The 13,921-nt window shown below is 41.7% G+C and overlaps 2 non-coding genes across 2 annotated transcripts; one reads left to right on the forward strand and one right to left on the reverse strand.

Moving 5' to 3' along the window:
• Positions 1 to 962: 962 nt before the first annotated feature.
• Positions 963 to 1,034, forward strand: trnac-gca (transfer RNA cysteine (anticodon GCA)). Its single transcript has one exon. It is a non-coding gene; the product is annotated as a tRNA-Cys (tRNA).
• A 7,520-nt stretch (positions 1,035 to 8,554) lies between these two features.
• On the reverse strand, positions 8,555 to 8,626 carry trnac-gca (transfer RNA cysteine (anticodon GCA)). The gene has a single exon. It is a non-coding gene; the product is annotated as a tRNA-Cys (tRNA).
• Between the last annotated feature and the right edge of the window lie 5,295 nt (positions 8,627 to 13,921).

Raw genomic sequence — 13,921 nt, forward strand, 5'->3', positions numbered from 1 at the left:
GTTTCCAGGCTTGAGGGATTGTTGCAGACCTTCAGCGGGTCCATGCTGTGGCCTTTCGTCTGACCTCCTGCAGAGCATTTGGCTGCACTCGGTTGGCAGTAGAGAACTCGGCGTGGGAGGCAGTGTTCAGGCATTCGGATTATGTGGCCAAGCCAACAGAGGTGTCGTTTAGCCATGCTTGCTTCGATACAGGTCGACTTGGCGTTGGCGAAATCTCATTATGGGATAGTCTGTCCTCCCAGGTTATCCCAAAGATGCATTGGAGGCACCTGATGTCGAAGGCTTCCAAGATGTTGATGTGGAGCCTATATGGGGTTCAGGTCTTTGAGACATAAAGCAGGGTGGAGAAACAAACAGCATTGTATACTGCCACCTTGGTTTGGGTCTTGGGGTTTAGATTTTTGAAGACACTGGCACGATGGCGTCCGAAGGAAGCGGAGACTCTATTGACAGAGTGTGGACTTCGGAGAGAGAGAGAAGCACCTAGGGTGGTGAAATGGGGTACCACTTTGAGGGGAACACCACTGATGTTAAAGGTAGGGAGTGAGGGGGAAGGAGATGAGAGTTGTGCAGTTATTTCTGTCTTTTGCCACTTCATGTGTTTTTATACTGCTGCTACTTGCTGTTTATTATCTATGCATTGTCACTTTACCCCTACCTACATGTACAAATGACCAAACCTGCACTCCCACACATTGTATTTTGTGTTATTTCGTGTTTCATTTTTTACTTTAGTTTATTTTGTCAATTTTGGCTTTCTAGTCCATCCCCTTAACCACTCAGCCACAACAACCTGATTGTTTTTTCTGTGAGAACTCTGTCCTGAGAAGCACACTGAAGTGACCTGAGTCTGAAAGAGTGAAAAGAGGGTGGTGCACTGGCCTGGTATTTGTAATCACATGGCCCTGGCCTAAAACCAACAACATAATGATAACACTTCTGCTTGCATCAAGCTTTCAACAGGGGGTATAGCTCAGTGGTAGAGCAATTGACTGCAGATCAATAGGTCCCTGGTTCAAATCCGGGTGCCCCCTCATTTTATCTCAGATTTCCCTAATTACCTATCAAAAATACAAGACAACAGTACACTGTAAAAGGATTACCGTGAATTTGATGGTAATTTACAGGCAGCTTGTGGCAAGTAAAGTTCTGTATTTAACATCACAATACAGTTACTGTAATATAAATATGGTATCAAAGCAAGCACTGTCTAATGACACACAGTCCAATAGCGTAAAATGCACTTTATTATACGGTAAAAAGGTCAATGCTACCGTAATCAGAACTAATTAAATTCATTGGGGGGAAGGGTTTGCATGTCACAGTATTTTACTTTAATTACAAGGGATTGGTTCAAGCAGGTTGGCTGCTTGGTAAAGTGTTTACACAGCACAGCGTATTAATAAATATGCAGTGTTTTATATCGCTTGCAGTTCTAGAGGCCTTAACAAAGGCTTCCAAACTCGCAGTGCTCAACCATTTAAGGTACATTTATTTGGTTGTAAAAATGTCAAATCAAATTCAGTTAAACTCAAATTATAAACAATAAATAATCAATCCAGCTTAAGTTAATAAAAATCAAAAGAAAAAACAAACAATTAACAAAAACAATACCATTTACTGCTCAACCATGCCACTCCAATATGTCCACTATACATTTTACATAGGAGTTAAATTTGTACAGCATTCTCACTCACAGGTGCAAATGAATATGGCCTCCTACAAGGCACGCCTCAAAATATGTTAATGAGCCCAAAACAACAATACCATGCACCCACTAGTGGTCAAGAGCTTTTTGCCCTCCAAAGATACGGTACGGTACTGTAATCTGTGGAGTGGAATTACAGTACCATTTGAAATCCAGTTATTACTGTTTTACATTACAGTCTAGGGGATGGATAAACATTTGGTGATACACATGCACACACTGACCAGCCTGAAGAAAGTCTAACACTTATGGTCCATCCCATAACTCAAAACAGATCATCAAAAAGTTTTTTTCAAAACTTTAAGCACATTTTCAATTGACTTAAGTACAACTTTATTTTTTATTTTTTACCAGGTAAGTTGACTGAGAACACGTTCATTTGCAGCAACGACCTGGGGAATAGTTACAGGGGAGAGGGGGATGAATGAGCCAATTGTAAACTGGAGATTATTAGGTGAGCATGATGGTTTGAGGGCCAGATTGGGAATTTAGCCAGGACACTGGGGTTAACCGGTTACCACCCCTACTCTTACGATAAGTGCCATGGGATCTTTAATGACCTCAGAGAGTCAGGACACCCGTTTAACGTCCCATCCGAAAGACGGCACCCTACACACAGGGCAGTGTCCCCAATCACTGCCCTGGGGCATTGGGATATTTTATTAGACCAGAGGAAAGAGTGCCTCCTACTGGCTCTCGAATACCACTTCCAGCAGCATCTGGTCTCCCATCTGGGGACTGACCAGGACCAACCCTGCTTAGCTTCAGATGCAAGCCAGCAGTGGTATGCAGGGTGGTATGCTGCTGGTATGCTGCTGGCCTCTCACAAAATCACACAGTAACTTTTTCACCACACCTAATCCGTGTTTCATCAAGAAATACCTTTCATATAAAGTAATTGCCTTTCCCAATGCAATGCTCACAATACATATTATTCTCTTCTCATTTGTTTAAATACACTTGACCATCACTTAATCCAACTACTCTTACTGATTAATCACGTAACCACTAAGTAAACCTATAGATTAGAACTACAGAAAAGTGTGTTTGTAAAGTATGAACATCTAAATGACATGTATGATACATGATAACCATACGTAATGACTACTTGCTATTGCTAATTGATTCCACATAGTGGTAACCACATTTGGTCACCATTTAAAAGGGTGTGTGTGAACACTTGATATTTCTTTCAACATGGAGCAGAATAGACAGCAAGGCAGAGGAAGAAATCAAAGAGCTTGTGGACAAGGGGCCCGTCAAAAAGGTGGGCATGGGCCACATCTAAGAGGTGAACATCAGAGAGAGGGAAGCAGACGGCAGGAAACTTGTGTCTGACATCGTCCGGGCCATTGTCGTTGACCATGAGAACATTTCAGCAAGGAAAACGGTAAGTCTGCAGGATATGCACTATGCTCAACCATTACATTTACAGTAAATGACATATTGCAATGCATGCAAATTCACAAAACATACTGTAATAATACTGTAACATGATCTATTGACAGTACACTTTGTTTTACCCTCAGAATTGATAGAAGACCCCAGGGTGGTGGTCGTGGCCATGTGCTGACCAACCAGCAGGAGTGGGCAGTGGTGGGTGCATGAACAATGAGGACATTCACTGTGATATGGATGAAAATTTATGGCCAAATGCTCAAGACAGGCTTGATGCAAATTAATGCATGCTAAACATTGATTTATTTTTCATTTAATTTGTTTTATTTAATTTATATATATTTTTTACAGACAGTACACCTAGGTCGCAATTATATCTGATGGATTTTAAAAATGTTTTGCATAAATGATTGTAGAGAATGTCTTCATTGATCACACATCGGATGGATATTATGGAAATGATATATTTTCTGTCAATTTTGTTAGGTAATGTAAGTGCATTACCTAATGTGAACTGTGTAATCTACTATAATTTACAGTACTCTAGCATATTACTTTCAGCACTTCTAAGGGCGATTTAAAACACGTATCTTGCATCGTTTGCTATTGGATTAACTGGTAGTTAAAACTACTAAATTAAAGATATCATTAAGTTGCATTTTATTGATTTTGTACTAAGAGTTGTGAAAATGTGCCACATACTTGTGAAAATAGTTCCAAAGCGATTTTTAAAAAGACTAAGCTTCAGAACAATGGGAACTCATTATTCCATAAGCCTCTCACTGACTGGCTGGATGGCTTGCTGACTCACCGGCTGATGGAACTCTCCACAAACACACAAGCCATGCATATCTCTTTGTTTATCTCTGCAGGTGAAAAAACAGCATTTTGAAAAAATTTCCTTTGGGAATATCTGGGATGTGATGCAAATTCCAAGGAAGAACTAATGATTTTGTCAGGTTTTCACATGCCTGTGTTATGTAACCTGCTGCATGCAGCCAGAGGTGCCATTTTTCAATTGAACCCAGTAATGAAAATAATATGGTGATTAGAAAGCCAGGGGCCCATTTTTATACACATGCAATCTACTCTACGCATAAACCACTCGCTTCTTACACACACACACACACACACACGTGTAAATGCACTCCTCCATACACAATCCAACTGGAGTCATGCACGCACACAAGCACCCCCTTCAACAGAGCTACAAATGCCTTCTAGAGAACACTGTATGCAATCATCCATCTTCAATGAAGGAGTCTCTCATAGTAGTCTCTCTAGTAAGTTCTTAGCTGTGTAAGAGCACACACACACAAACACTCAGAAAAAAAGGTTATTGTTATGGTTCCCAAAAAGGGTTCTTTGGCTTTCCACATAGGAGAACCCTTTGAAGAACGCCTTTTGATTCCAAGTAGAACCCTTTTGGGTTCCATGTAGAACCCTTTCCACAAAGAGTTCCACATGGAACCCAAAAGAGTTCTACCTGAAACCAAAAAGGGTTCTCTTATGGGGACAGCCGCAGAACCATTCCAGAACCCTTTTTTTCTAAGAGCGTACACACACAGAAGCAAGCAAGTTCTGTGCTGAAGTGGAGCGGTGTGTGTCTATGTGAACTCTTCCCACTCTGGAACAGCAGAGTGGGCGAGATCCATGGCTGAGGCAGGAGCACAGCCGTACCCAAATTCAAATTTCCCTGCTTCAAACAGCCAACATCCAGGCAGGCAGAGTTTCATGTGCAAGTCAAGGCTTCCCTCTGCAGCATTCTTACTAGAAGCAAGTACTCTCTCCCCCTCTCCCTCCCCTGCCGTACAGTCCATTCTCTCCCTCTAACCCTGAGTAGAACATTAACCCCAAGCCCTTTCCCAGTCGGTCCTTTAAGCACTACCCAGCTAATTGAAGTATGCAGTCTTAATTAACAGCGTGTCTTGATAGTAAACGGCACCACTCATCAACCTGCTGTTTTCCCTATGAGGGGGGACTTGCTCTGTTCTGATGATCATTAACTCTTTGTGTGCTGCCTGCTCCTCTGTGGTCTCACTCTAACATGTGGTCTGCATTCCAAATGGCAACCTACATAGTGCACTACTACGTTTGGCCCGACGCTGTAGTATCTCCACACGTTTAAATGGATGTAGGGGTTGATGGGAGTGAATCCCCGGGGTCGTTGTCCTGTACTCGTCATGTGATTTATGGGTGCAGGTAGCAGCAGTGCAGAGCTCTAGGTACATGCAGGAATCAATAGCAAACGTAGTCACACCAAGCACTTCACAGAGATGAGGGCATAGAGCAACATTTGCACTTCAAAACTACAGGGATTTCAAATCACGTGTGTGTGTGTGTGTGTGTGGTACAGAGTAACATAACAACACACAGACTCCTTTGGCCTAGTGTCTTTTCCTGCTGCTGAGTGAATGCTGGTGGCTCCGTAAACATAGACAAATGTGCCCTACAGGAGCACCCGCTGCCCTGCAGCTCCCCCATGCCTCAACCTAATGAATTTTTAAAGACACCATCAATCAAACTGCAGGCCAGATCAATAGACCACAGAGTGGATTTCATCAGCTGCAGTGTCGAGCAGAGCACGGCTGTTACACACATCGCCTTGTCAAACGCCCACTCACCATCTCCATCAGGAAAATAACATGCCTGCCCGTGTAACATACCAATGTAGTCATGATCATATTTCTCTCTCTTATGGGTCGATTCAGAGTCGAGATAAGCGCATACAATGACTTTCACGTACATCATTCATTGATGTCAATCAGTGACTCAAATTCAAGTTCATTCTGCCGCTCTCCCCATCTCCCCAGCAGTACTGGATGAGCTGATGCAGGTCTGCTTTGTTAAATGCCACACAGAGGGTGTTCTACACCCCAGGGGTTCTCTGAATGTTGGGTCTGTTAATTCACTTTAATTCTCCCATCTGGATGATGAAGGCTGGCTCTCTCCTTCGACTCCTCTTACTGCATGGCTTCACGACACCATTGAACACGTCCAATTACCAAGCTGGGCGAGTGATAAAAGTCCTCCCTTAACTATAATTTCTGTCTCTGTGTGTATCCCGAATGGCACTCTATAAAAGGAGTAGAGTGCGATTTGGGACGCAAGCTCTCATACCCACACTTAGGCTCAGCGAGAGGAGAAATTGCTCAAAGATTGGATACAAGATCTGAGCGGGAACAATTTCTCTGAGATTGGAGAGAAAGATCTGAAGGTGGAGTGCTAAATAATTCAAAAGGGGAATAATCGTGTCAACTTAAATTAAAAAATGTAGGGGAGAATACTCAATCGGGACAATATCATGGATGGAAGCCGGGGGAGAGTGATTTCTCTACAGTGAGCCTTGAAATACAGGGAGAAGAGATTGAGAAATGAGACGTGTACCCTTTACAGACAGACTTTACGGTATGTTGCCTGTAAAAATAATCCAATTCATACAGTCCCATTTTTACCAGATTATTATCTCCCGTGCACATGCCGGCAACTTTAAGAGTGGCCGATGTGGGTGTCTGTGCAGCCTATTGGCTACGTAGCTGCGCCATGCACATGAAATCAATAGGTATCTTGTTCATTAAACAGACATGGCTATCCTGATCACAGTCAACACACATATTTTGCAGTAGGCTACATAATGAAATATAACACAAATAATATTTTTACCACACAGCTTGCGTCAAGGCAACATGTGGAACTGCTTTCATATAAAAAAAAATATGTATTCTGAAACCGAGCCCAAGGCAAGTCTATGCTTTTTAGTTCCACGTTTCATGTATTTCCTACCCTCACTCTGCTTTCTTAGGGAGTAGGCGTAGGGTCTTACATTGAGAGTATCTTCATAATACCAATAGAAAATAATAGCAATCTATATTTTCAAAAGCATGTGCGTCTCGTGTTTATATTTCACAACCTCCGCAGGCTTTTGGAGTTGCCTATATGCGATCAAGCAAAATAATAGGCCTACTTGATTTAGGCTACATTATAGCAGTGGCGACCCGTCATTCAGTTTTGCATGTTAAATGATTGTCCCTCTAAAAAAGCATTCCAGGTGAAGCTGGTTGAGAGAATGTCAAGAGTGTGCAAAGCTGTCATCAAGGCAAAGGGTACTACTTTGAAGAATCTAAAATATATTTTCATTTGTTAAACACGTTTTTGGTTACTACATGATTCCATATGTGTTATTTCATAATTATGTCTTCACTATTATTCTACAATGTAGAACATTGTAAAAATAAAGAAAAACCCTTGAATGAGTAAGTGTTTCCAAACTTTTGACTGGTACTGTATATTATTTAGTTAATAAAGCTGCATACACACATGGTCTCTTTTTTGTTTTCGCATTGCACCCACACTGCTCGCGCACGTCAACGAGTGCCTGGGTAGCCGAGCGCTCAAATAGAACTTGGTTCTATTTGTGACACTTGACGCGCAGCAAGTCTCGCATCTCCTCATTAGTTTTTAGGAGCATATACCCACGTGGGTGATTGAAAGATGAACTGAGGTCCAGTTGGTAGTGTTAATGCACCTTAAAGTTGGTTGTCAACCGACATATAAAGTCCAAAGAAGAAGAAGAAGCCTGAAGGAGGAGAGATTACTGGAAACTAACTCGGTTTACCCTTTTATCTGTGGATTAATTGTCGGAGAAGAGGACCTTGTGCATTTCAGGTAAAATAACAACCCAATGTTTATATCCCAGGACAAATTAGCTAGCAACAGCTAGCTAGCTAAATTGCCATAAATGTTTAATGCTTTTCAACCTGTCCCCAAATGAATGTAATTGGTTCAGAGTTTGTTTTGATATTTCAAGCTGCATGACCTGATCTTGTCTGGTGTGGGTGGACAAAATCAACATGCACGTGATGGCACCTGCGGTCTTGTCAGCATGTAAGCTGTAAGCCGTAGGCAGAACTTTACCGCAATCATGACTAGGTCGGTTGGCAAAAATAAAAGTAGAGGCTTTGTCTCCGGCAATACCTTTCACATATAAAGAAAAGTTGGCAAAAAGTTGCCGGGATGCTAAAGTTGGCAGAACTTTATTGGTTTAAAAGGTGTATTGGAAGGCAGAAGCAATCGCTCCTGCAGATGGACAGGAGGAGGATGGAGCGATCCCTGACAGATGAGGACCCAGATGGAAGGGGAGAGCAGGCATTTTTTTTTTTTTAATTTTACCGTTATTTTACCAGGTAAGTTGACTGAGAACACGTTCTCATTTGCAGCAACGACCTGGGGAATAGTTACAGGGGAGAGGAGGGGGATGAATGAGCCAATTGTAAACTGGGGATTTGGGGATTTGTCAAACATCTCCGTTCTCACAGGTGCTGTTTTCTGACTGACTGATATCACGGGGTTATCTGATCTAATAAGTGACTAGAGACAGAGAAAACATCATCAAATTGCATGAGTGAAGTATTGTGACGTTTGACTACTACAGAAATCCAAGAGAAAATGAGGGGGCACCCGGATTTGAACCAGGGACCTATTGATCTGCAGTCAATTGCTCTACCACTGAGCTATACCCCCTGTTGCAATAAAGTGCAAACAGAGGTGTTATCATTGTATTGTTGGTTTTAGGCCAGGGCCATGTGATCAGACTGGGGAACCACCTCCTTTCTCTCATTGAGTATCGGTTATTGTGTGTGCGTGTGTGTGTGTGTCAACAGCACCAGAGGACAGAGAGCCACTCAACTTCACACTGTAGCATGGGCCATGCCATGCACTGCTCTGCTGAGCAAACAATAGCAAACAAAGGAAGCTGCGTGGTGGTCACATACAAACTGGCACTCTGAAACAGTCACACAAAACACATCTTTCCATCAGTCATTCTGAATACGAACTGTTGAACCCTAACAATAACAGACACACACGCGAGAGCCTGCATTGTGGCCCCTTCATGCTGCCTCTGAAAACTCAATAAGAATCAGGGCACTGTTCCTGTTGTCAAGACTATCAGGTTGTCCTGGCTGAGTGGTTAAGGCAATGGACTAGACATCCATTGAGGTTGCAGGTTTGAATACGGCTGACAACAAAAGCTTATGATACTGTATCATGGATGTTTATAGTTCCTCAAGACTCTTCCCGGGTAGTCTCCAATGTTGGTTTTTCATCTAAAAGATATGTTGTCAATTGTGGTTATAATGTGGAGTGCCACTTTAACAAACTTTTCTAAACACTATGTTTCTCTTTTTATAAAGTCTCAACTGAGCAGTATCCAATGTCTTTGAACTTTATTTCGTACATACTCTCTGCCAAGAAGCTGATTCTCAACAGTCCTGTATTTACAGAGTAGCGAGACAAAGAACAACAAAGAAAAGTTCTCTGACTAAAAGCATGCTGAATTGGTCTAATTTTCAAGAACGCTAGAGTGTCCTCTACTCATCCCCATCGGCTCTGTCTCAGTGTCGGGGAAAGCTTGCCCTGCAATTCTCACTCAGCCGCTTATGGAACGTAAAGCCACGTAAGCCGGGAGGAGCTGTAGGAATTGAAAAAGCCAGAGGGCACAGCTAGGACAGTTCACACTAAATTCTCTCCTTTTCTCTTTTAATTCTAGCAGAATGGAGAAAGCGCAGTTCTCAGAGCCAAAGTCTAGTGACTTTGAGGGTCGTTTTTCACAGAAAATGTTTTTTCTATAGATTTGACAGGCCAGAGAGACACATCATGATGCAAACACAACTGGAAGCACATACACAGGCCAAATCAAAGAAAAAGTGATGCGCTGCCGTTCTTTTTCCTCTGTCTCTCAAACACATATTTGAATTATGATGTAAAGCAAGATCCAGAACCTCATTAACTGTGACCCCAGCTCTTGACCCTTGGGAGTAGCAGAGTAACAACGAGAGGAGAGTCGGCCTTATTCTTCTCATCAGCTCGGTAATCATCATCATCATTTGGAATTCCTTCCTTTCATCATTCCTGCTCTTCACAAGTCCTTTCACCCACAGTCCCACATAGTCATAGTACCTTACATCAAGACAAGACTCCCTCTCCTGTCCATTGCCATGTCAACGGAACAACAGATTCCAATGGGCAGCATTCTCATGGACCATTAGGTGCTTGTTATGGGCAGGGGGCTCAGATGTCATTGTCATGGTTTCTCCGTTTTCTCAGACAAGAAAGTACCAATAGAAAAGGCAGGGAAGACACAACCACTCAGTTTAGTACGGGAACCCTCTCAAAGCACAGGTATGGGTGGACATATTTTATCATTGTAAAAATACCTAATTTGATGGCAATATGCAGAACACACACACACACACACAAGATCAGCATATTTCACAGATACCAATAATGCTGATCCACCATGGCGAGGCAATGATATTGATCAGTATTGATCTCAATATTGTATTGATGGATCAATCCTTCAACAGTCTCTCGTTTAACTGCTTGGCTTATTAAAACACATAATAGATCATCTCTGAAGTAAAGGGATGACACCATAGAACTTTCAAAATGTACAGATGAGATACGCTCTTCTGCACATACACATTTAGCAACACTTCAAATCGCAACCCTAGATAATGAGGATCTACTGTATAGTAACTCAGCATCCTCATCAACCACATAACGGGTTGGAACCAAAATTATTTTACAGTCGTTTTGTTCTGAACATCATTTTTCTTATATATATATATATATGTTTCGTTCAACTGTTCTGACCAGCAAAATAAAGTTCTGAATCGGATCGAACCCGCAAAAAAGTACTGGTTCATATCATTAGTTTCTGTTCCTTTTTTAACCTGTGAAATCAAGCGTTTTTTACATTTAGCTCATTCATTTAGTTCACCAATCAGTGCGGATAGAGCAGACAAGTTAGTTGTTTACATGCGTCATGGACAGACAAGTGTAGCCTATGGCGCAAGATGCGACTGTAAGTCTGCGGGTGGGGAGAGAGCGAGAGAGGGTTGAGGAGGAGGCTTGAAGTGCTGGGCATCTTGTTATGACATGCATTATATGAATTAGGTCCACAGAATTATACCGAGAAGGAGGGGCTTCTATGAAGGAACTTTGAATGTCTTTGAGCTAGCTAGCTAACATGCTTGTGTGTGCAGAGCGGCAACAGAATTAAAAATCCTTCTTACCTTTTTGTAGTTAATAAATAAATCCAATGTGATAACTAAGCCTATAGTATCCTTAACTATCATTGAAAAAGTTAATCCATACAGTTGAAGTCTAAAGTTTACATACACCTTAGCCAAATACATTTGAACTCAGTTTCACAATTCCTGACATTTAATCCTTGTCAAAATTCCCTGCCTTCGGTCAGTTAGGATCACCACTTTATTTTAAGAATGTGAAATGTCAGAATAATAGTAGAGAGATGTATTTCTTTCAGCTTTAATTTTTTTCATCACATTCCCAGTGGGTCAGAAGTTTATATGCACTCAATTAGTATTTGGTAGCACTGCCTTTAAATTGTTTAACTTGGGTCAAACATTTTGGGTAGCCTTCCACAAGCTTCCCACAATAAGTTGGGTGAATTTTGGCCCTTTCCTCCTGACAGAGCTGGTGTAACAGAGTCAGGTTTGTAGGCATCCTTGCTCGCACACGCTTTTTCAGTTCTGCCCACAAATTTTCTATAGGATTGAGGTCAGGGTTTTGTGATGGCCACTCCAATACCTTGACTTTGTTGTCCTTAACCTTTCTTGGGTAGGGGGCAGTATTTTCACGTCCGGATGAAAAGCGTGCCCAGAGTAAACTGCCTGCTACTCAGGCCCAGATGCTAGGATATGCATACCATTAGTAGATTTGGATAGAAAACACTCTGAAGTTTCTAAAACTGTTTGAATTATGTCTGAGAGTATAACAACACTCATATGGCAAGCAAAAACCTGAGAAAAAAATCCAACCAGGAAGTGGGAAATCTGAGGTTTGTAGTTTTTCAACTCTTTGCTTATCCAAGATACAGTGGAAATGGAGTCATATTGCACTTCCTAAGGCTTCCACTAGATGTCAACAGTCTTCAGAACCTTGTTTGAGGCTTCTACTGCGAAGTAGGGGCGAATGAGAGGGGAATGAGTCAGAGGTCTGCCAGAGAGCCACGAGCTGACCAGGTGTGTTCACGTGAGAGAGTTAGCTTGCGTTCCATTGCATTTCTGAAGACAAAGGAATTCTCCGGTTGGAACATTATTGAAGATTTATGTTAAAAACATCCTAAAGTACAACCAGTCACCAGTGAAAAGCAATGCCCTGTCCTTTAGCTGCCTTACAGGTTGGCATATCAAAAGCCCAGAAAACAAGACCATACCTGGCCATTTCTCCTGCGTCATCTAGTCTCCAACAGGGCTAGCTACCACAGAGAGATAAGTTGCACTAAACTTCCTCTATGGTCTATGGTCACACTCTCCTTCAGCCTGACATTAGCTAGATCTGCAGATCTAAGTCACACTGTGCAGCAATGCCAGCTAGGCAGTTTTAACGACAGCAAATAGTTCAATTACACAACAGTCAGAGCCAGGCTCTCTCTTAATTCAATTCAAGAGGCTTTATTGGAGTGGGAAACGTTGCCAAAGCAAGTGAAATAGATAAAACAATAATATATTAACAGTAATCATTACACTCAGAAAAGTTCCAAAAGAATAAAGACATTTCAAATGACATATTATGTTCATATACAGTGTTGTAACGATCTCTCTCTCAATTTCCATTCAATTCTCTCTCTTTCTGCCACTCTCTATCTCTCTCTCACTCTCTTTTTCCTTCTCTCCCCCTCTGATTGTTAGCAGGAGATTGGATCTGCTGCTATGTTCACACAGCAGCTGCTGACTGACTACTCCTGCTATAATCACGACTACTGCTGCACAGCTCTCTGGCTGAGGATTCTATTAACACTACGCACTCTGAGGTGACAGGTGGTCCATCTCAAAGTCTGCCCAGGGTAATACTGAACATGGGGTGATAAAGGGGAAACGTACTCTCCGGTTAGCAGAACTGTACAGGGAGGGCAGACCTGTATGTAGTCTCTCATGACTCTCATTTTGAAATGTTTAAATCGAGTAAATGGCCAACAGCACATGAGTTCTGGGTGCCGAGATGAACCTGTATGTTACTGTTTGAGTGTACAGTGTAGACGCCCTTAATGTGAGGTAATGGGCTGTGGCCTGAGATGGATGTGTGTATTGTGGAGTGAATAATTTATATTCCCTACTACCATCAGGTGACAACTACAGCCGACCATCATTCTGCTGGGCGATTCCACACCAGCGGAAAATATTCTGGGTATCTGAGATTGTTTTGATAATTCTCACATACGAACTTCATTTTTTATCATAAACCATGTTTTAGAAAATCATGATGAAAGTGGCCATTTTAGGCCCCTTTTAGACCTACAGTAAGCATGCCTCCTGTAAAACCCTATAATCTGTGAACTGTACAAGATACAGACAACATCTTGGTGTCATTATATCCCTTATAGTGTGCAGTAAAATATGGAGTATGTCTATATTCTGAAATAAAAATATTCACATGAATTTATTCAACATGAAAAATATTAATCTAAATATAAAAATACAATGCTTTTTTATTTTGACATAGAGGACATTATAAGGAGTATAATGACACCCAGATGTTGTCTGTATCATGTACAGTTCACAGATCATAGGGTCTTACTGGAGGCATGCATACTGTAGGTCTAAAAGGGGCCTAAAATGGCCACTTTCATCATCATTTTCAAAAGAAATTGTGATATAAATGTAAAAAGCATTTCAAACATCATTTCTCCCAATTGAGTTTTTATGTGAGAATTGCCAGAACAATCTGATACCCAAAATATATTCCGCTCCTGCTGGCATGGAATGGAAAATCCCCCTGCTTCTGTTACAC

This window comes from Salvelinus fontinalis, chromosome 2 (assembly GCF_029448725.1).
Source record: "Salvelinus fontinalis isolate EN_2023a chromosome 2, ASM2944872v1, whole genome shotgun sequence".
Taxonomy (NCBI): domain Eukaryota; kingdom Metazoa; phylum Chordata; class Actinopteri; order Salmoniformes; family Salmonidae; genus Salvelinus; species Salvelinus fontinalis.